At 39.7% G+C, this 20,713-nt stretch overlaps 1 non-coding gene across 1 annotated transcript; it reads right to left on the bottom strand.

The window, feature by feature from the left end:
• Positions 1-2,757: 2,757 nt before the first annotated feature.
• Positions 2,758-2,864, bottom strand: LOC141624717 (small nucleolar RNA R71). The gene has a single exon (XR_012534522.1). It is a non-coding gene; the product is annotated as a small nucleolar RNA R71 (small nucleolar RNA).
• Between the last annotated feature and the right edge of the window lie 17,849 nt (positions 2,865-20,713).

Here is a 20,713-nt window from a genome sequence, read left to right as displayed (position 1 = left end):
TGAACAAACGATAAATTACAAGCGACAAAACAATAAAGAACAAACGATGTAAAACAAACGAAACAAGAAAGACCAAAGGACACGGCCAAGCCATGGCCACTCTAGACATGGCTACCCTAGGTCCTAGGTCAGGTTCATTAGTTAGATCAATTGATTGCGAAACAAGTTCGAAAGCGGGCTAGAAAACAAGTTAGAAACGACGTTGATCGATTGAAAAGATGTCTTGCAAATGTGTATTCTACACGGCCTAAAGGGGTCAAATTAGGTCAAGAAGTTACGATATTAACGCTACTCATCGAGTGTTAATAGGAAGGTGCTAATCACGCACTCCTATGCTAGCGAGAAATCAAGTGAAAAGGGAGATGCGTTCAATTAGGTTATAGAATTGTTAGTTGATTTTTAAAGCTATGTCGATGTACCCTAACGTGTCTAATTAGGTTATTAAACTGATCTAATGTCATCTAAACGAGTTATATGTTAACAATCAGAGGTCATACTAACATGTGACGAGTCCTAGGGTGGGTCGAATTACACGAAACAAAAGAGGGGTCAAAAGCGAAGAGCGAAGTTAGAATTCATTTTATTAATGCCCTACCTTGAACACGAGGATATGTAAATGAGACGGGGGTTACGACCGACTGATGTAGCAGATTTCTTTCTCATCTCAAGTCAACGCGGGTGTTCATGGTGGTACTTTAACTCATACTCGGACTAAACTAGTTTCATAGTTAATGATAACAAACGATAAACAAAATAAAACGAAACAATAAAAAACAAACATAAAAAAAACGAAATAAAAGGGAGAAAGAGGAGGATTTCATGCACCCTCAACCTACATGTATCGTTGACACCTTCTTGGGTCGTAATCGATGGTAGATTTTATCTCGAGAGGCCGTCGTCGACGAAGAAACAAAGCAAACAACACGTTTTTTGCAAATCTGGACAGCAACTTTCAAACTGCGATTTCTCTCTCGTTTCACGGTGAAAATTCGATTTAAAAGATGTTTTGAAAACTAGAAAGAGAGGAGAACAGAGATTTTAAAACAATCCCTGCTCGTTTTGAGTTATTGGGCACGAAAAATGAGCACAAACCGAACTGGACAGACAGGAAAAGCCGCGAAAACAGAGTGTATAACACTCTGTTTTTCGAGGGAATTCGTGTACTCTCAAGGGCAATTTGGCTCGTAAATCTTTGTCTAATGTGTAGATGGATGTTGTATGGTTAATTTAGAACAAGAAACTCGAATTTTGATGGAGGTTTGAAGGGAGAACGAAGGGTTTCAAAGAGGACACACAAACTGATTCTCAGTTTGTAAGTCGGTTTTGTCGAGGGTTTTTGGGAGGCAATTAGGGTTTGTTTCTGGAGTTTAAAGCTTGTAAGTGAAGGTAGTATGTATGGAGAACTTAGAGCTATGAAAGTATGGCAGAGGGGGGGTATTTATAAGGAGTTAAAGTAGGGTAAAAGGGAGCCATGAGCAGTCGGGCTCGGTTTGCATAGCTGCTGCCCATCAGCTATTCGTGGGTTTTTTAGGGTTTGTATGGGGGGTTTTCTTGGTGGTTAAGCTAAGGTAATATGGGTAGGATACTAGGGTATGGGTTAGGGTTAATGGGCACGGGTTTTGGCGGTATTTGGAGCGGGTTTTGGGATCGGGATCTAGCACGCAAAACAGGGGGGCTGCTTTGTGTATGCGGGCTGTTTGGGGAGGATTTGGGACGGGATTTGGGCCGTGGGTAAGGGGGTTCTAACTGGGGTTGGATGGGTAGAGGCCTAGGTTGGTTAGTGTACTCGAGATTCGTGCCAACTCGTAAAGAAAACGGGATCAAAAACCGAGCTATAGTCGAGCTCCAAAACGAGTGCTAAAACGAGTTTTCGATTTTCAAATTCGATTTTCAAATCAAATTAACACATTAAAATAAAGGATTTTTCAAATCAAATATACTCATAAAATGATTTTTCAAAATAATTATTTATTTTATTTTCAATAAAAAAAACTTGAGAAAATAAATTCAAAATAAAGCAATAAAATGAATTCACTTTAAAAAAACATTTAATTTAAATATCATTTAAATTAACAAAATACTTCGTCGACAACGCTCATTATACATCGTAAAACGAACCCAAATAATGACAATGATAACTAAAGAATACATGTGTCCTATCATCATCGGGTGTTTGTCGGGTTCTCTATAAATTCCAATATCGACGTATACGGGTATCTACACTTTGATCACGAAATTGAAAGGACTTTGACAACCAATAGAAGAATTTCTAGGAGAACTTTGAGAGGTATTGGTGAGGTTGTAGATATTCAACCAAATACTATTGAGTTCATCAACCCTTTTGCAAGAGAAGGTGAGGAGAACCCAACACAAAATCAACCCACAATGCCTAAGTTTTCATCACATTCCGTGCCCACCGAGGAGAACCTACCCAATGGTACTCCCACACCACAACATCTAACCGGAAATTTTATTGCCAAATCCGCATTTATCCAATTAGTCGAAAGAAGCCAATTTGGGGGGATGCCTAGTGAAGACCCTAACTCTCATATGGAGACTTTTTGTGACTATTGTGATGCAATTTCTCAAACCGGTGTAACTCAAGACCAAATTCGATGGGTCTTATTTCCTTTTTCTCTAATTGGCACCGCGAAACAATGGTTGAAAGGCCTTGATAAGGCTACTCTCGGAATTGATTCTATGAATAAATTGGCTCTAGCTTTCTACAAAAAGTTCTATCCACCGGAAAAGACTAACATGGTAAGAGCTCAGATTACGGGCTTTAACCAAATAGATGAAGAATCTTTGTATGAAGCTTGGGAGCGGTTCAAGGTAATTTGTCGCTCATGTCCTCAACATGGAATTAGCGAGTGGTTCTTGGTACAACAATTTTGGAACGGTCTTTATGAAGATTCAAGGAACATCCTCAACATGGGATCAAATGGAATGTTCACCGAAGTTGATAACAATCAAACTTGGAACAAAATTGAGGAAATGGCGGTCCATAACTCACAATATAGTAGACCTTGCAAGGCTACTAGAGGAGGAAAGCATGAAGTGGACTCCATTACTCAATTGGGTGCTCAACTTAGTGCTCACATTGATATCATCAATTTGATGTTTGAAAAAGCTATGGCTAAACTTGAAGAAGCCTCGAAATCTCCAAAGCATCATGTTAATGCCATGACGGCAACTTCATCAATCCCAAGTGGGATATGTGAGAATTGTGGAACTTTAGGACATGACCAAAGTGAATGTAGGGGAACAAATGAACAAGTGAATGCTTTCCAAGCATACAAGAGTGGTACCCCTTATTCAAACTATTACAATGAAAACACCAAATTCCATCTAAATCTTTCATACAAAGGCCAAAATGTTCAAAACCCTCAACCAACATACACCCCACCTCCCATGAGAAACCAAAATCAAAGACCCTTTTACAACCAAAACCAAGGTTACCAAAATCAAACTCCATACAATCAACAAAATGACCAAGGTTTTGATGTTCAAAAAGCGGTCCTCCAAATGCAAAAAAATCAACAAGAGTTTTTCACTCAAATGCAAAAGGATAGTCAAGCAAAGAAAATCACCATCAACAACATCCTAGATCACACCAAAATGTTTGAAACCCAATTGACTCAACTAGCATCTTCAAGCTCACAAAGACAAAAGGGGCAATTACCACCTCAAAGTAATCCCTCAAGACATGAAACGGTTAGTGCCATTCACTTTAGGAGTGGTACAAGGTATGAAGCACCGAAGAAGCAAGTTGAGGATGAAGTTCTGGAAGCTAGTGACAAAGAAGAAATTGTGCAAAACTCCAAGGATGGAGAACCATCAAAAGAAGAAATTTCAAAGAAAAATGAAGACATGGTCAAGGAGAAGGAGCCCATTGTGATTAGACTTCCTTTCCAAGTCGTCAAGCCAAGCCCAAATTTGATGACCAACTTGGAAAATTTATGGAAATTGTGAAGAATTTGGAAGCCTCAATTCCTTTCACGGAATTAATCAATCACGTGCCGGCCTATGCAAATTACATGAAAGACATCCTCACAAAGAAGAAGTCAATCCGGAAGCTTGAAAATATCGCCTTCACTAAGGTGAGTAGTGCAATAGTTCAAGGGAGTTCACCTCCAAAACTCAAAGATCCGGGAAGCTTCTCAATACCGTGTACCATTGGCGACACCACGATCAACAAAGCCTTATGTGATCTAGGGGCTAGTGTGATTGTTATGCCGTACTCGGTGAATAAAAGGTTAGGGATGGGAGAGCTTTAATGCACCAATATCACACTCCAAATGGCCGATAGATCGACGAAGACACCATTAGGGATATGGGAAGATGTTCCCGTAAGAGTTGGGAAATTTTTCATCCCGGTGGACTTTGTCATTGTTGACATGGAAGAAGATTCCAATCATTCTAGGAAGACCTTTCTTACACACCGCGGGTGCGGTGATTGATGTAAAGCATGGAGAGCTCACTCTAGAAGTGGGAGATGAGAGCATCACTTTCAATCTTTACAAGACCATGAGAGCTCCCCATTTGCATGAACCATGTTTTATGGTTGATCATTATAGCCATAAGGATGATAAGAAGAAGTCGGAATCCCAATGGAAGAAGAAAATTGATGATGCTCCATTCATAGAGCAAGTGAATTGTAACAAAGAGAGCTTGAAAAGCTCACCAAAGTTAAGCAATGAAGAGGATGGCCTAATTGGCCAAAACAAGAAAGTGGGAGAGTTGTCTCTATCAACTCAAGAGATCTTTAGTGATCAAGTAGATGAAGTTTGTGGTCTTTGGGACGATGAGTTTGAAGGGATTTTCAATCCCTATATTGGTAATGCTATCAATAAAGACCGACATGAAGGACAACAAGGGCAAAGGTCTATTGAAGATCTTTATCATGATAATGAACAAGCTTTTGACTACTTCTTCAAGGTGTTGAGCAACATCAACAACACCTTGGAGATGCCCCCATGACATCTCACTAAGGATGAGAGTTTGGTGGAGTCCTCCCTAAACCACCATTTGTAAATATTTCTAACTCCCTAACTTGCATTTTAATTCTTACATTGCATTTTTTGTCATTTTTGGATTTTTATGCTTTGATCAAGATGATTATCATTTTTGAGAGAAGTGAGGGAGGGACTAATGATTTAATTGATGTGTAGTGCTTTAGCTTAGTGTGGGGATAGCAATTGCCTAGGCTATTCATGCCTTAGTAGTGCCCCTACAATGAAGAACACGGGATTTGAAGAATGAAAAATGACAAGGGATATGCAAGTGCACGGATGGAACTGAATCCGGGTAAAACAGGGAGAATGCGAGCGTCTTCAAGGGAATCCGCTCGTCTTCAGGAAAGACGCCCGTCTTTACCAGAATCCGCCCGTCCATTTTAACTGAGAATTTGAAATTTTGGGACTGTCGAAGAATCCGAGCGTCCTGGTAGAGAAGACGCTCGTCTTCAGAAATCCGCCCGTCTTTGCAGGAAGACGCCCGTCTTTTTGCCTGTGGAAAACAAGAAAGCTTGCTGTCTAAGAATCCGCCCGTCTTCAGAGGAAGACGCTCGTCCTGCAATCAAAGAATCCGAGCGTCTTTGCTGAAAGACGCCTGTCTTTAGGCGAGAATCCTGAACCCAAAATAGGCAGAATCCGAGCTGATACCCGTCGTTGTGAGTACCAAAGATGAAATTTATAATTCCTATTAGGACTAACCTAGGCTAGTGGTAACAGGGTCGAACCACAAGGAGGCAGATGTAAATTTTAGTTGATTTATGTTCAGTCTGAGGTAACTATTATGGGGGTTGATTTGAGTTGGTCTACAGCTAATAGTAAACAAAGATAATAAACTAAAAAGATGGATTAAACAGATAAAGAAGGGGTACTAGGATGATCGGTTCATTATAGCTTCGGCGGCAGCAAACTAAGTCGGTCTGAACTAACACAGGTGAGGCGGGAAATAAAGAGGTCCTCTCGGTCCACTCTTAACAAATAGCATCTTTCGATCTTGCTATAGGTCCCTAATGTCACTAATACTAACTTTCGTCCTGAAAAGTGACTAACGGTCTAAACTATACCTATCTTTCGATCTTAGCACAGTTTAGTCGAATCAATTGATGGTCTAACAACTTACCCTATCTTTCGATCTATTGGGTCAGTCATAAACTAGGTATCTAACTGGTCGCATGCATTCGATTCGTTAAATACAACATTAAAACAGCTAAAACGAATATAAAACCCTACGAGGTCAGTCGATCGACCTACAATGTCAGTCGATCGACCAACACGCGAGACAGTCCGTGTATGATCTATTGCCGCCTATGCCATAAATCGCCTACATCCTAGCACTATAGATTTAGCTACTCATGCTAAGGGTAAAAACAACATTAAAACTAATAACGATTACTGAATTCATGCTTAAAGTAAATAAATAGCGATAATACGATAATTGGCTTTTGGGATACTAACTAGCAAATCTATACTAATGATGAAAATAAAACAATAAACTGAAATTAGGGCAGAGAGAATACCGAGATTTCAGAGGAGAGATTAAGAACAAGAACAGAATTCCAATTCTAAAACGATGTTCCAAACCCTAATTACTCGAATGAACAAAAAACTGGAAGTTACTGTATGAAACTTAGATAAAAACTTCGATCCTAAACTGAATGTTTTATGTTACGTTATATAGCAAATACGTAACAATTATTATCAAAACCTAAAACATAATGGGCTTCAAGATTCACGGCCTTTCAATTCACGTCTGGAATAGCAAGCTGGTCGATCGATCGATAGATCGGGTCGATCGATCGCTCCTCAAACAAACAAGAGCTTCGAACCCGAACATTGGTCGATCGACTGAAGGTGATGGTCGATCGACCACTTGAGCTGCTACGTGACTTCTCAAAACACGTGGACTTGTCTTTTGGGCCTCGAATTGCGCACCAAGCTCGTTCCTTAAGTGATTCCTTTACGTCAAATGCAATGCAGATTACTCGGGGACGGATTTGGCTTGATTTTCCCGTTGAATTCTTCACATTTCTGCAATAATGTACAAAATACGGAAGTAGACGGAAATAGGGAGAAATGTAGCATAAACTACAAGAATGAGCTCTGAAATGCGTGTAAAATGGGATGTAAAACATCATATAAAAGACACGCATCACGAGCGTCCCGAAGGAAAGACGCCCGTCTTCCCCTGCAGTTTTTGAAATTTTTGGGTATTTTAAATACCCCCTCCCACATTCATTTCTTCATTCATTCATTCAAAACACTGCCCATAAACCCCAAAACTCAAAACCCTCATCCTCTCCATCACCAAAACAAGATTTCCTCAACCAAATTCAACAAAATCAAATCCAAACTTCATTTTAACAACAATTAATCATTCCTCTTCCAACAAAAATCAAACCAAGCACCAAAATCTTCAACCTTTGAGTCGATTTTTGAATTACAAAGGCAAAGCCTTTCACCTTAAAATCGATTTGGGTATACTTGGAAATTGAAGATTTTCACTCTTTTCTTGGTATAATCATCAATGGCAAGGACAAAAGGATCAACAAAGGCACCTAAGGCAAAGGCACTCTCAACAAGACAACAATGTCTTCAAGCAAAGAAAGCCTCATTGGCTATGGTGGTAGCTAGTTCAAACTTGGAAGTTCAACAACAAATTCCTCCCTTCGAAGTAACAACATCAACAACTCCGGAAATTGCTCAATTATCAAACTATCCGGAGGTAATTTTCATTTCTAACTCCCATAGGGATACATTTGCCAAGTATGCTAGAAAATCCTTTCTACCCACCAAATTCATATGTGAAGATGCCTTGAACAAATTGGGTGTCCTTGAACAAACAAAAGCCTTCTTTGAAGCCATGGGGTTGGGAAAATTGTTTTCTACAAGAGAATTGACATACCCCTCCCTTATCTTAGAATTCTTGAGTTCTTTGAAAGTTACTAAGGTAGAGACTAGAGAAAACATCGAGTTCCGCCTTGCCAATGTGAGTAAGCGCATCACCTTTGATGAATTGGGTAAAGCATTGGGTCTTAGTGATTCACCTAGTTATTACAAGAATCCCGAAAAGTATGACCCCGCTCCTCTTTGGGAGGCGATTTCCGGGAGGAAATTTGAGAACTATCATGCTAGTCGCGCACTATTAGTCCACCATCCGGGCATTAGAGTGTGGCACAAGGTCACCGGGAATACTATCATTGCAAGAAAAGACACTAACCACTTTACCAAGCTCGATTGTGTTCTACTTTAGTCGGCCTTAAATATTGGAAGGGAATTCACCAAGCCTTACAATTCTCTAAGGCTTTTGGTGGAAATATGGCTCAATGTTGATTGTGGAAAGCAAGGCACCACTTTTATTGTAAATGGAGGTCTAGTCACTCTTTTGGCTAAGTACTTTGATCCGAATTTCAACAAGGATAGCAAGTATGTGGCGAAAAAGGGGGGTTATCTCATTGACATGGATGCTATGATTAACAAGTATAAGTGGGTCACTCATAACCCTCTTGACATCAAATATGGGTGGCTCACCAATGAGGCTAGATCTTTTACTTTGCCTTCCAAGATATGCCGTTTGAGTGTCCATCGGACCAACTACCTTCTTCCCCTCTCAAAAGAAGCCGAATACATCATCCATCAACAAAGGGGTGAAATTGAAATGCCCTCCTCCTCCATTGTCACACCACCCTATCCATTCAAGTATCAAGAGTTCAAACCCGAAGGTGTTAAAGCAAGCAATGACTACATGACTCTACTTATGCAGATGCACAAACAAGCTTTTAAGGATCGAGAAGATGCATATACTTAGCCCAATATCCACCCCTCCTTCATTTATCTAGGCAAGGACTACTTGATCCTTCATGTCCTTTGCCTAGTTGGGCGGATAGGGAAGTCTTCTTTCCAAGTGCATCTAGGGGTGAGAGACCGGGCGACGATGAGGTTGTCGGTGATGAGGTTGTTGATGAAAGGATTGATGAAGAGGTAAATGAAGAGGAAGAGGCTAATGAAGAAGAAGATGATGAAGGAAGTGAGCAAGGAAGTGAAGAGGGAAGTGGTGATGAGTCCACTTCTATTGAGGAAGATGATGACAATGATGATATGATGGAAGACTAGCAAGCTTTGGAGGCTCCTACCCTCTTGAGGTTTGTCTAATTCTTTCTTTGTTTTATTTATTTTATCTTGATCATGGTTGGAGAGTCCTAGAAACATAGAGGACTAACACCTCGGCCCCATTGAGGTGTTCTTATTTTATTGTTCCCACTTTTGAAAATCCAAAATGACAAATTTAGTTTCATGCATTGCATCTTGTGTGCATGAACTACCCCCAACTTTAGGACATTAGAAATAATGTCTATCTCGGTTTGGGAAGTACATGCATACGCAACGGGAGGTAATCTAAATTACGCTCTCCGTCATAAACAAAAACCCATGCATCATGTAGTATAGATTAGTATAGCTTGCATTTAGTGTAGAATTCATGCATCATGTTTGCATAATTTCCCATCATTTTGGCCATTGAGGACAATGCCCATATTAGTGTGGGGATGGGGAATTCTAACTTAGCTTTTATTCAAAAATCCAAAAAAAATCAAAAATTTTGAAAAACCATAGAAATTTGAAAATTTGAAAATCCAAAAACAAGTTCATTTCCTTTGTAGTGTAGTCATGTATATATTGTTGTATATATTGTGTTTGTTCTATCCTTGTTCACATTGATTGACTACGCCACATCCGAGACATGAGGATCATGAAGACCGCATGGTATGATCTTTCCAATCTCCTTTTTCCTCTTTATGTTATTGACTATGTGGCTTTATTTTGATTGATGCGATATAACAATGTGAACTTAGGACTTGCATTTAGTTTATATGTCATATTAGTTGGTAGAATCATTTGCATTAGGATGTTTATATGCTAGTTGCATCATGGCATGTAGTTGCATGTTAGAAAAATTTTGCGAAACCGTCTACTTGGGAAGCTTGACAAGTGTATATAGGCCCTAGTAGATGCTTTTTCTTCTTAAGACTTTGCTTGTTAGAATACTTGTAAAACACCCTAGGATGTGTCATGCTAGTATCCTTTGACCCATGGATTAAGGCCTAGTCAAGAGTACCTTGTGGAGTGATAACTCCTTGGCTACCGTTTATTCCAAGGTGACCCTTGAAACCATGCATCCATCCATCATCCATGTTCTACCACATTTTTTCATCAAAGGGAATGGGCACAAAAAGAAATCAATTTGAGTTCAATGAAATGAAAAGTGAAAGAAAGTTTGCAAAAATGCATCAAATGAAAAGAGGAGCAAAAAAATAGAACTCCTAAAGCTTCAAATATAAGCCACCCTCACTACATATGGGGTGACTTTGAAAATGTTCAAAAGAAATGCAAAGAAAAGTTGAAAGTTGTCAAGTGTTGAAATGCCAAAAATCAAAAGAAATGGCAAAAGAAAGTGTTCTCAAATGTTATATGCCACAAGAAATTGGGGGGAAAAACAAAAACAAAAGCAAACTCCCAAAGTAAAACTCAAATGCTATCGATCCATTTATCCATCGTATCCATTTTTGTGCATGGTAGAGAGGGGACGACCCTTCTTCTTATCTAGGCAAGAGGGGAATTCCGCGATCCTCCAGTGTTTCTAACACCATAGGGAGTCTACTCTTGACAAAAGCATTTAACGATTGAGGACAAAGGTACCCTAGCTTGACACAACTTGGAGGTGATTTATTGGTATCCTTCTAGGCTTAGTAGTTTGAAGAAATTGCATCTATGAAGGAGTGTGTACCCTTGAATTGCTTCCCTTGTAGATAATTTCCGCCACTTAGATGAGGAAAGTGGCTATTCTTTTGTAGATGCATCCATTACTTGATTTTGTGTGCTTAATGTTTGGATGTGTTGCCATTTTAGCAAGACCCACCTTGCCTTTCAAGAAGGCATCCTACCTCATGGTTGTATTGTTGTGAGTTGAAGGGGCGGAGTGAGACCCGCTAATTATCTCATATCGGCTATGTTATTAGGTTAGTTTAAATAATGGTCCTAGTCTTTGTCACCTCTTTACTCGGGACGAGCAAAGGTTCGGTTTGGGGATATTTGATGTGACCATAATTAGAGCATATTTAGTCCCCGAATTAGCCTTGTTCCCATGCTTTTTAGTGCATATTTGGGTCATTTTTTGTCTTTAGTTCTTTGTTTTGCATATTCTTTGAGGTTTTGTGTCCTTGGTAGGAAAGGAGTGCAAACCTTGCATTTTCATGGCAAAATGAGGCTAAATTGATTGAATTCAATGACCAAGCATCAAGGAGAGACAAGATTAGAAGGCCTTTGTACATACTATAGTAGATGGGCAATGATGAGAAAAGATCCTTGCATCCCCGAGGAAATCCTCAAGGATTTTATGAAGAAAAAGGAAGAAAAGAAGAAGGAAAAAAATTGCCTGACAATCCGTGCGGATTGCCCTGAAGACGCCCGTCCACCACCACAATCCGAGCGTCTTCCTCCACAAGACGCCCGGGCGGAACCTCCCGAAGACGCCCGTCTTCACCTCTGGACGCCCGTCCAGGAGCTCCCAAATCCGCCCGTCCCATGCTAAAGACGCCTGGATTCCCAGACAGTTCCATTTCGTCTTCTATAAGCTTCAAGGAAGGATGCACATCTTTTTCTAAGACCGGCGAAAAAGAGACCGGAGTCTCCCAAGAGACCGGCGATTCCTCAAGGACTTAATCGTCATTTAAGCCCTTAGTAAACCCTAATTTATGTACCTAATCCCCACTATAAATACCCCATTAGTTTAATTAGAAGAGCATGTTCTTCTTAGCAATCTTTAGTGTAGTTAATATCAATCAAATCTCTCTTTAATCTTGTAATCAACATTTAATCAAGTTTTAATAAAAGTTTTATTTCCTTAATCTCTCTCTTGTTCATCCTTTATTTTGGGTAATTGAAGATTATTTGGGTTATTATTGGGAGATTGACAACCTTCCAATCAAGCATCAAGTACTTCTTTTATTCTTTGCTTTATTATTGTAATCATTAGTAGGTATAATTCTCTTAATCCCTTTTTAATTATTGTTAATTTATTGCATTTATTCATCATGTTTCACTTTATTGGTATGATTGACAACCTTGCTAGCATGTTCAACATGATAATGAGTGAGTAGTTTCCTTAGCTAGGGTTAATGGGTAATTAGGGGAAACCAACATGGGGAATGATTCATGCTTAAATTAATATGCTTTCATAGTTTATTTTCTTGCTTGTTGTGATCTCAACTTATGCACATGTTATGTTTGATGAAATGCTAAGCCTATGAATCCTTGCATTTACAACCATCACCTATCTTTTCAATGAGACTTGTAAGACATAAACCAACTTGAGTCTCATTAGACCATGCATATTGTTGAGTAGGGAAGATTAAGTCGACTTGTAGGTGTTGTACAATCTAATCGATTCGGCTCCGGGACCCAAACGTTCCTAGGATTGTAAGATATAAACCAACTCGATCCATCACAACAATAATTGCTTGCTTAGAACTTGAGAATATGTTTGTATGATCTATTCCCATGAATCCTCTATGACCCCATGACACCCTAGTGCCTTTTATCAATTGCTTACACCCCTTTTTATCCATCTTGCTTGTTTACTTTCATTGCTATTTAGTTTAGTGATCTTCTACTTCAAACCCCAATTGTGACACCCTTAGACACCACTAGTTGCAATAGAAATCTCATCTCAATTCCCGTCCCTTGGGATCCGACCTTTTCTTGCCTCTTTACTAATTGTAGAGTTGTTGGTGAAGTTATAAATTGTGTTTTGGTCTAGGTGCTCCTAACGACAAGTACTGAAAACTAAACCCCACGATGGAACACGACCAGTGGGTTAGCCCCGTTCAAGTGGTACCTAAGAAAGGAGGTACCACGGTAGTGACAAATGAAAAGAATGAGCTAATACCCACAAGGAAGATCACCGGTTGGCGTATGTGTATTGACTATCGAAAATTGAACTCCGCAACAAGAAAGGATCATTTCCCCCTACCATTCATTGACCAATTGCTTGAGAGGCTAGCGTCTAACAAGTTCTTTTGCTACCTTGACGGGTATTCGGAATTCTTTCAAATCCCTATAAACCCGGATGACCAACACAAGACTACCTTCACGTGCCCTTATGGTACTTTTGCATATAGGAGAATGCCTTTTGGCTTGTGTAATGCCCCCGCTACTGTTCAAAGATGCATGATGAGTGTCTTCTCCGACTACCTAGAGACCATAATGGAAGTTTTTATGGATGATTTTAGCGTTTATGGAAAAGGCTTTGACTCATGCTTGCATAACCTTTCTCTTGTATTGGAAAAATGTGAAGATGTTAGTCTCGTTTTGAATTGAAAAAAGTGTCACTTCATGGTCAATGAAGGAATTATTTTGGGTCATTTAATCTCGAAAAAGGGTATCGAGGTCGATAAAGCTAAGGTTGAGGTGATAGAGAAACTCCCACCTCCCGTAAATGTTAGAGGGGTGAGAAGTTTTCTCGATCACGCGGGTTTCTATCGCCGTTTTATAAAAGATTTCTCAAAAATAGCGAAACCCCTCACTCAACTCTTACTTAAAGACGCCCGATTCCATTTCACTAACGAGTGTGTTGAAGCCTTTAATAGAATTAAGGAAGCACTAATCTCGGCACCGAACATTCAACCACCAAATTGGGAACTACCGTTCGAGATTATGTGTGATGCTAGTAACCACGCCGTTGGAGTGGTTCTTGGCCAACGGGTAGGAAGGGCTTTACATGCCATCTACTATATAAGCAAGACTCTTTATTCTTCCCAAGTGAACTATGATACCACCGAGAAATAGCTCCTTGCCATTGTCTATGCTTTGGATAAATTCCGTTCCTATTTACTTGGATCCAAGGTGATTGTTTTTTCGGATCACCGTGCTCTTCGACATCTTTTGATAAAGAAAGAGCCAAAACCAAGGTTGTTAAGATGGATTTTGCTTCTTCAAGAATTCGCCTTGGAAATAAGAGATAAGAAAAGGGGTCGAGAATGTAGTGGCGGATCATTTGTCAAGGATCCGGTTTCATGATGAAGAAGGAGAAACACCGATCAATGACTCTTTCCCCGACGATATCTTAATGGCCATCCAAACACAATTTGAGAGACTTATTACCCCATGGTTTGCCGATTATGCCAACTATATTGTTGGAAGAGTACTCTCTCCAAACTTAAGCTACAACCAAAGGAAGAGGTTCTTGTTCGAAGTAAAGAGATACTTTTGGGATGACCCAAATCTTTACAAGGAGTGTAGTGATGGGCTCTACCGAAGGTGCATCCCTCAATGGGAAATTCAAGGAATTTTCAAAGGATGTCACTCATCCCCTTATGGTGGACACCATGGAGCAAGAAGAACCATCGCAAAAATTCTTCAATCAGGCTTCTTTTGGCCTACGATGTTCCAAGATGCTAGGGAGTTCATCCTTCATTGTGATGCATGTCAAAGAACGGGCAATATCTCTTGGAGGAATGAAATGCCACAAAGGGGCATACTAGAGGTATAGATCTTCGACGTTTGGGGGATCGACTACCAAGGGCCATTTGTGACGTCCAAAGTGAACAAATACATCCTTGTGGCCGTAGACTACGTATCAAAATGAGTTGAAGCAATTGCCACCCCAACCGATGGTGCAAAAACGGTCACTAAGCTCTTCAAGAAAATAATCTTCCCAAGATTCGGAGTCCCTAGAGCAATCATAAGTGACGGAGGAATGCATTTTCATGAAAAGAAGCTCAGATCCCTTTTGACCAAATATGGCGTCCAACATAGAACCGGCTTGGGATACCATCCTCAAACAAGCGGTCAAGTTGAAGTTTCGAATAGAGAGATCAAGCAAATTCTTGAAAAAGTTCTCAACAAGCCTCGTAAGGATTGGAACATGAAGCTTGATGACACTCTTTGGGCTTATAGGACGACCTATAAGACTCCCATAGGAGCTTCCCCTTACAAACTCGTCTACGGGAAGGCATGCCACTTGCTGATTGAGTTAGAGTACAAAGCTTTTTGGGTAATCAAAGCTCTTAATCTTGATCTCAAATTAAGCGGTCAAAAGAGGATGATAAAAATTCAAGAGTTGGAAGAATTCCGACTACAATCTTATGAGAATGCCAAGATCTACAAAGAGAGGACAAAGTTGCTTCATGACAAGAGAATCAAGCAAAAAGCCTTGCACAAAGGAGATAAAGTCCTTCTATTCAATTCCCGATAACGACTCTTTCCCGGAAAGTTGAACTCTAGATGGATGGGTCCTTATGTGATCACCGAGGTAGGAAAATATGGAGAATTTGAGATCAAGTCGGAAGATGAAAGCAAATTCAAGGTCAATGGTCAAAGATTGAAGCCATATTATGAGGGAGCGTTCATTGGAGAGGTCGAGGTCACCTACCTCGGGCCTCCTCCTCCTTGAAGAGATCATCAAAAGGAGAGTTTGGTAGAGTCCTCTCCAAACCACAACTTGTAAATATACTAATCCCTTTAACTTGTATTTTTAACTTTATTGCATTTCTATCATCAACATGATTCTTGCCATGAGAGTAAATAAGGGAGGGTCACTAATCATTTTAATGGATGAAGGAACTAGAATTCAAGTGTGGGAAACGTTCCTATCAGAGTAAAGGAAAAGCAGAAGCAATCCGAGCGACCCGTGAGGAAGCCGCTCGTCCAGGCAAGCAATCCGAGCATCCTCCTTGGAATCCGCTCGTCCTATGCGAGCTGACAAACAACTGTTTTGTTCTGATCCAAGATCTGAGCGTTCACAGAGACAATCCGCTCGTCTGGTTCTGGACGGTCATCGCATCAAGAATCCGCTCGTCCCGACCGTAACAATTTCTGGCATTTCTCCCTGGAAGAGAATCCGAGCGTCCTCTTTGGAATCCGCTCGTCCTACCCCAGCCAGACGCTCGTCCCGAGTAGAAAACGCTCATCCTGGCTACTTCAGAATCTGGGATCTGTCCTGGATAACAATCCGAGCATCCCGCAATGAATCCACTCATCCCAGTGCCTAACAATCCGAGCGTCCCGATGAAAAATCCGCTCGTCTCCCTGCGTCTTATTTTCCAGATTTTCGCCAATCAAAATCTTCCCCACCACACAATTTGTGACACCTCATCCTTCCTTCCACTCATAATATAAAAACCCCCTCTCTTATGACCTAAATCATATCTTAAGCACTCATTCACCCAACAAAAATAAAAAACCCCCAAAATCTAGGGTTTCAAAAGATACAAAAGGAGATCTAATTCACAAAGAGCATCCCCATATTTCAACAAGTTAAATTCCAAATCTATATCCAAGAATAGGACCAAGAGGATCTTTATTTAGGAAAAGAAGAAGACCAAGGGTAAGAGGAAGCTCATCTACCTCTCACATCAACACTTTAAGAAGAGAACATGAGGAGATAGTTGAACTCACCAAGCTTGATGAATTTTCCAACATAGAGTTTGTGAACGATGTTCAAAGGCTTGTCTTCTACCGACTACTTGGTAAGAATATCCTTCCTACCAAATTTATGTGCCACAAAACCTTGAGAAAGCTTGGAATATATCACCAAACGGAAGCCCTCTTCGAGTTATTCGGTCTTTCTACTTTATTCCATATGCATGAACGAACCTATCGGTCTCTTGTCCTTGAGTTCTTAAGTTTCTTAAAGATTACCACTTTGAACAAGACAATTTGTGTAGAGTTTATATTGGAAAATATAACAAGGATGATGACTCTTGTCGAGTTTGCAAATGTGCTCGGTCTAGATGTTTTGCCTACCCGAACATCAAGACCAAAGAAGTTTAGTGTAGCACCATTGTGGAGAGTCATGACCGGTCGAGATTTCCTATATATCAAGGAATGTTTGGCCTTTCACATCCAAAACCCCATTCTAAGGCTCACTTACCGATTCTTATCCGGAACTATTCTTGCACGCCGAGATTCGGCGATTGTGAATGAGCTTGATCTCGTATTCATGGACTCATATCTTGAGATCCAAGGGAGAAGTGGATATCATTTCAATGCACCACTTGTTCTCCTTGAGAAATGGGCAAAATTTTGAAATGGGGACGATGATTGTATGAAGCATATTGTCAATGGAGGACTCATCACAAGACTTGCAAAACACTTCAATCCAAGGTTCAATGAAAACAATGAGTATACTCCACTTCCGGGAAATACGAGGATCAATGAGGAGCTAATTCTTGTACAACATCATTGGATAACCCATGAGGGTTTTGAAAAGAGAATCAAATGGATCACCAAGGGGAGCAACCCTATTTACTTACCAATGAATGGTTTACCAAGAATTTCACCAAGAAGAGGCCCTCTTTCTCCAATCCCATCTTATCTTGTCCCCACAAACCCAAATCAAACCAATCAAGCACCACCTCCAACACAACAACATGAGCCACCAAGAAATGAAAATGAGAAGATTGTGATACCACCCTACCCCTTCCAATACCAACCCTATAACCATCCAAATCCTTTCATCCTTCCTAGGGATGATTTCGTGACGGGAATCCTTCAAGATATGTACCTCCGCCAATGTGAGGCCAATGTAGATAACTACTATGCTTTATATCCGTAATTTCACCGTTTGGCTCAACAAGGGATTATTAGTGAAGAGGGAATGTTTCCCTCTTTGGCTCAAATGAATATTCTCTTCCCAAACTCGGCAAGGGCTAATGAAGGAGCAAATGGTCAAGAAGGCGAAGGGAGCGACAAGTCTTGTGGAAGAGATACGGTGGAGCTTGATAGTGAGGGTGATGAATTCATGGACTTCAATGGAAGAGATGCATCAAAACGAGCTTGGGATAGCGACTTGGAGGGGGATGATGGCGATCTTTAGTGATCACTTCATAGCTAGATGGAGCGGGCAAGAGGCACCCATCAAAGCTTAAGTGAAGTTTCCTTTATTCCCTCTTTTTAATTCTCATGAAAAGAGTTTTGTGTTTTGATAACTTGTTGTACAATACTTGTTTCATTTTGTCGAGTCCTAGCAACATTAGAGGACTAACACCTTGGCTTCATTAAGGTGTTCATTTTTATTGTTCCCAACTTTCAAAATCCAAAATGACAATTTGTAGTTTCATGCATTGCATTTCGTGTGCATGAACTCCCCCAAAATTTTTGACATTAGAAATAGTGTCTATTTTGATTTGGGGAAGTTTATGCATATGCATTGGGAGCTAATCTAAATTATGCTCTTCACCATAACAAACCATGCATCATATAGCATAACTTAGTTGCATTTACTCTTGGGTATATATCATTTGCATTTAGTTTAGAAATCATGCATATTCATATAAATTGCATAATTTCCTATCGTATTGGCCATTGAGGACAATGTCCATACTAGTGTGGGGATGGGAAATTCTAACTTGACCTTTTTAAACAAAAATGATAAAAATTAAAATTTTTGAAAAATACAAAATTATGTCCTTTAATTTCATTAAAACAAAATACAAAAAAAATTAAAAATTTAAAAATCCAAAAACAAGTTCATTTCATTTATAGTGTAGTCTTGTATATATTGTGTTTGTTCATCCTTTTTCACATTGATTGACTACGCCACATCCGATACATGAGGATATAGAAGACCGCATGGTATGATCTTTCCAATCTCCTTTTTCCTCTTTATGTTAATGACTATGTGGCTTTATTTTGATTGATGCGGTATAAACAATGTGAAGTTAGGATTGCATTTAGATTATTTGGCATATTAGTTGGTAGAAGCATATGCATTAGGATGTATATATGTTAGTTGCATCATGGCATGTAGTTGCATTTAGGAAAATTTTGTGAAACCGTCTATTTGGGAAGCTTGAAAAGTGTATATAGGCCATTGTAGATGTTTTTTCTTCTTAAGACTTTGCTTGTTAGAATCCTTGTAAAACACCCTAGGATGTGTCATGCTAGTATCCTTTGACCCATGGATTAAGGCCTAGTCAAGAGTACCTTGTCGTGTGATAACTCTTTGGCTACCGTTTATTCCAAGGTGGCCCTTGAAACCATGCAACCATCATCCATGTTCTACCACATTTTGTCATCAAAAAGGGAATGGGCACAAAAATTGTTCAAAAATTTGAGTTCAAGAAGTGACAAGAAAAGAAAAAGTTTACAATTACATCAAAAGAAAAGAGGAGTAACAAAAATGAAAACTCCTATGCTTCAAAAATAAGCACCCTCCCTATAAATGGGGTGACTTTGAAAATGTTCAAAAGAAAATGCAAAAAGTTGAAAATTTGTCAAGTATAGAAATGCCAAACATCAAAAGAGATGGCAAAAAGAAAGTGTTCTCAAATGTTATATGCCACAAGAAATTGGGGGGAAAACAACAACAAAAGCAAACTCCCATATGAAACTCAAATACTATTGATCCCTTTTCCATCGTATCCACTTTTGTGCATGGTAGAGAGGGGACGACCCTTCTTCTTGTCTAGGCAAGAAGGGGAATTCCACAATCCTCCAGTGTTTCTAACACCATAGGGAGTCTACTCTTGATGAAAGCATTTAACGATTGAGGACAAAGGTACCCTAGCTTGACACAACTTGGAGGTGATTTATTGGTATCCTTCTAGGCTTAGTAGTTTGAAGAAACCATATCTATAATGGAGTGTGTACCCTTGAATTGTTTCCCCGTTAGATAATTTCCGCCACTTAGATGAGGAAAGTGGCTATTCTTTTGTAGATGCATCCATTACTTGAATTTGTGTGCTTTAATGCTTGGATGTGTCGCCATTTTGGCAAGACCCACCTTGCCTTACAAGAATGCATCCTACCTCATGGTTGTCTTGTTGTGAGTTGAAGGGGCGGAGTGAGATCCGCTAATTGTCTCATATCGGTTATATTAGTAGGATAGTTTAAATAAGGGTCCTAGTTTTTGTCACCTCTTTACTCGGGACGAGCAAAGGTTCGGTTTGGGGATATTTGATGTGACCAATATTTGAGCATATTTAGTCCCCGAACTAGCCTCGTTCCTATGCTTTTTAATGCATAATTGGGTCATTTACTATCTTTAGTCCTTTGTTTTGCATATTCTTTGAGGTTTTGTTTCCATGGTAGGAGAGGAGTGCAAACCTTGCATTTTAATGGCAAAATTGAGTTAAATTGATTGAATCTAATGACCAAGCATCAAAGTGAAGACAAGACTAGAAAGCCTATGTAAATAAAGTAGTAGATAGCATTACTACAAATCCAGGCAACTACAACGCCCCTTTAACAACGTTTATGCACGAAAATCACAATAGACGTTGTAGAATGTATGGCGCGATTTTTACTAAACTTAATTACAACGGGTATGGTTATATAACCGTTGTTATAAGTTTTAACAACGGGTCAAATTTGCACAACCGTTGTTAATAATTTGGCGCAAAATTGGCGCAAAGTTAGTGAAAAGTAATCACAACGGGTATTTTTAAACCCGTTGTTAAAACTTATTTGACAACGGTTGTTGATTTACAACCGTTGTTAAAACTTATTTAACAACGGTTGTTGTTTAACAACCGTTGTCAATACTTTCAATACTATAAACCACACAAACACAGATCAGCTACAGTCACAAAACACATACATAACCTAACACAAACACAAACACAGACAAATACAAACACAAACACGGCAAACACACTTTCTCATCGTCTCTTTCTCTCTTTCTCATCGTCGCTTTATCATCTCGCCGT

The sequence above is a fragment of the Silene latifolia genome, chromosome X (assembly GCF_048544455.1).
Source record: "Silene latifolia isolate original U9 population chromosome X, ASM4854445v1, whole genome shotgun sequence".
Lineage (NCBI taxonomy): Eukaryota > Viridiplantae > Streptophyta > Magnoliopsida > Caryophyllales > Caryophyllaceae > Silene > Silene latifolia.
The sequence above is the reverse complement of the archived record's forward strand: the minus strand, read 5'-3'. Positions and strand labels throughout refer to the sequence as shown.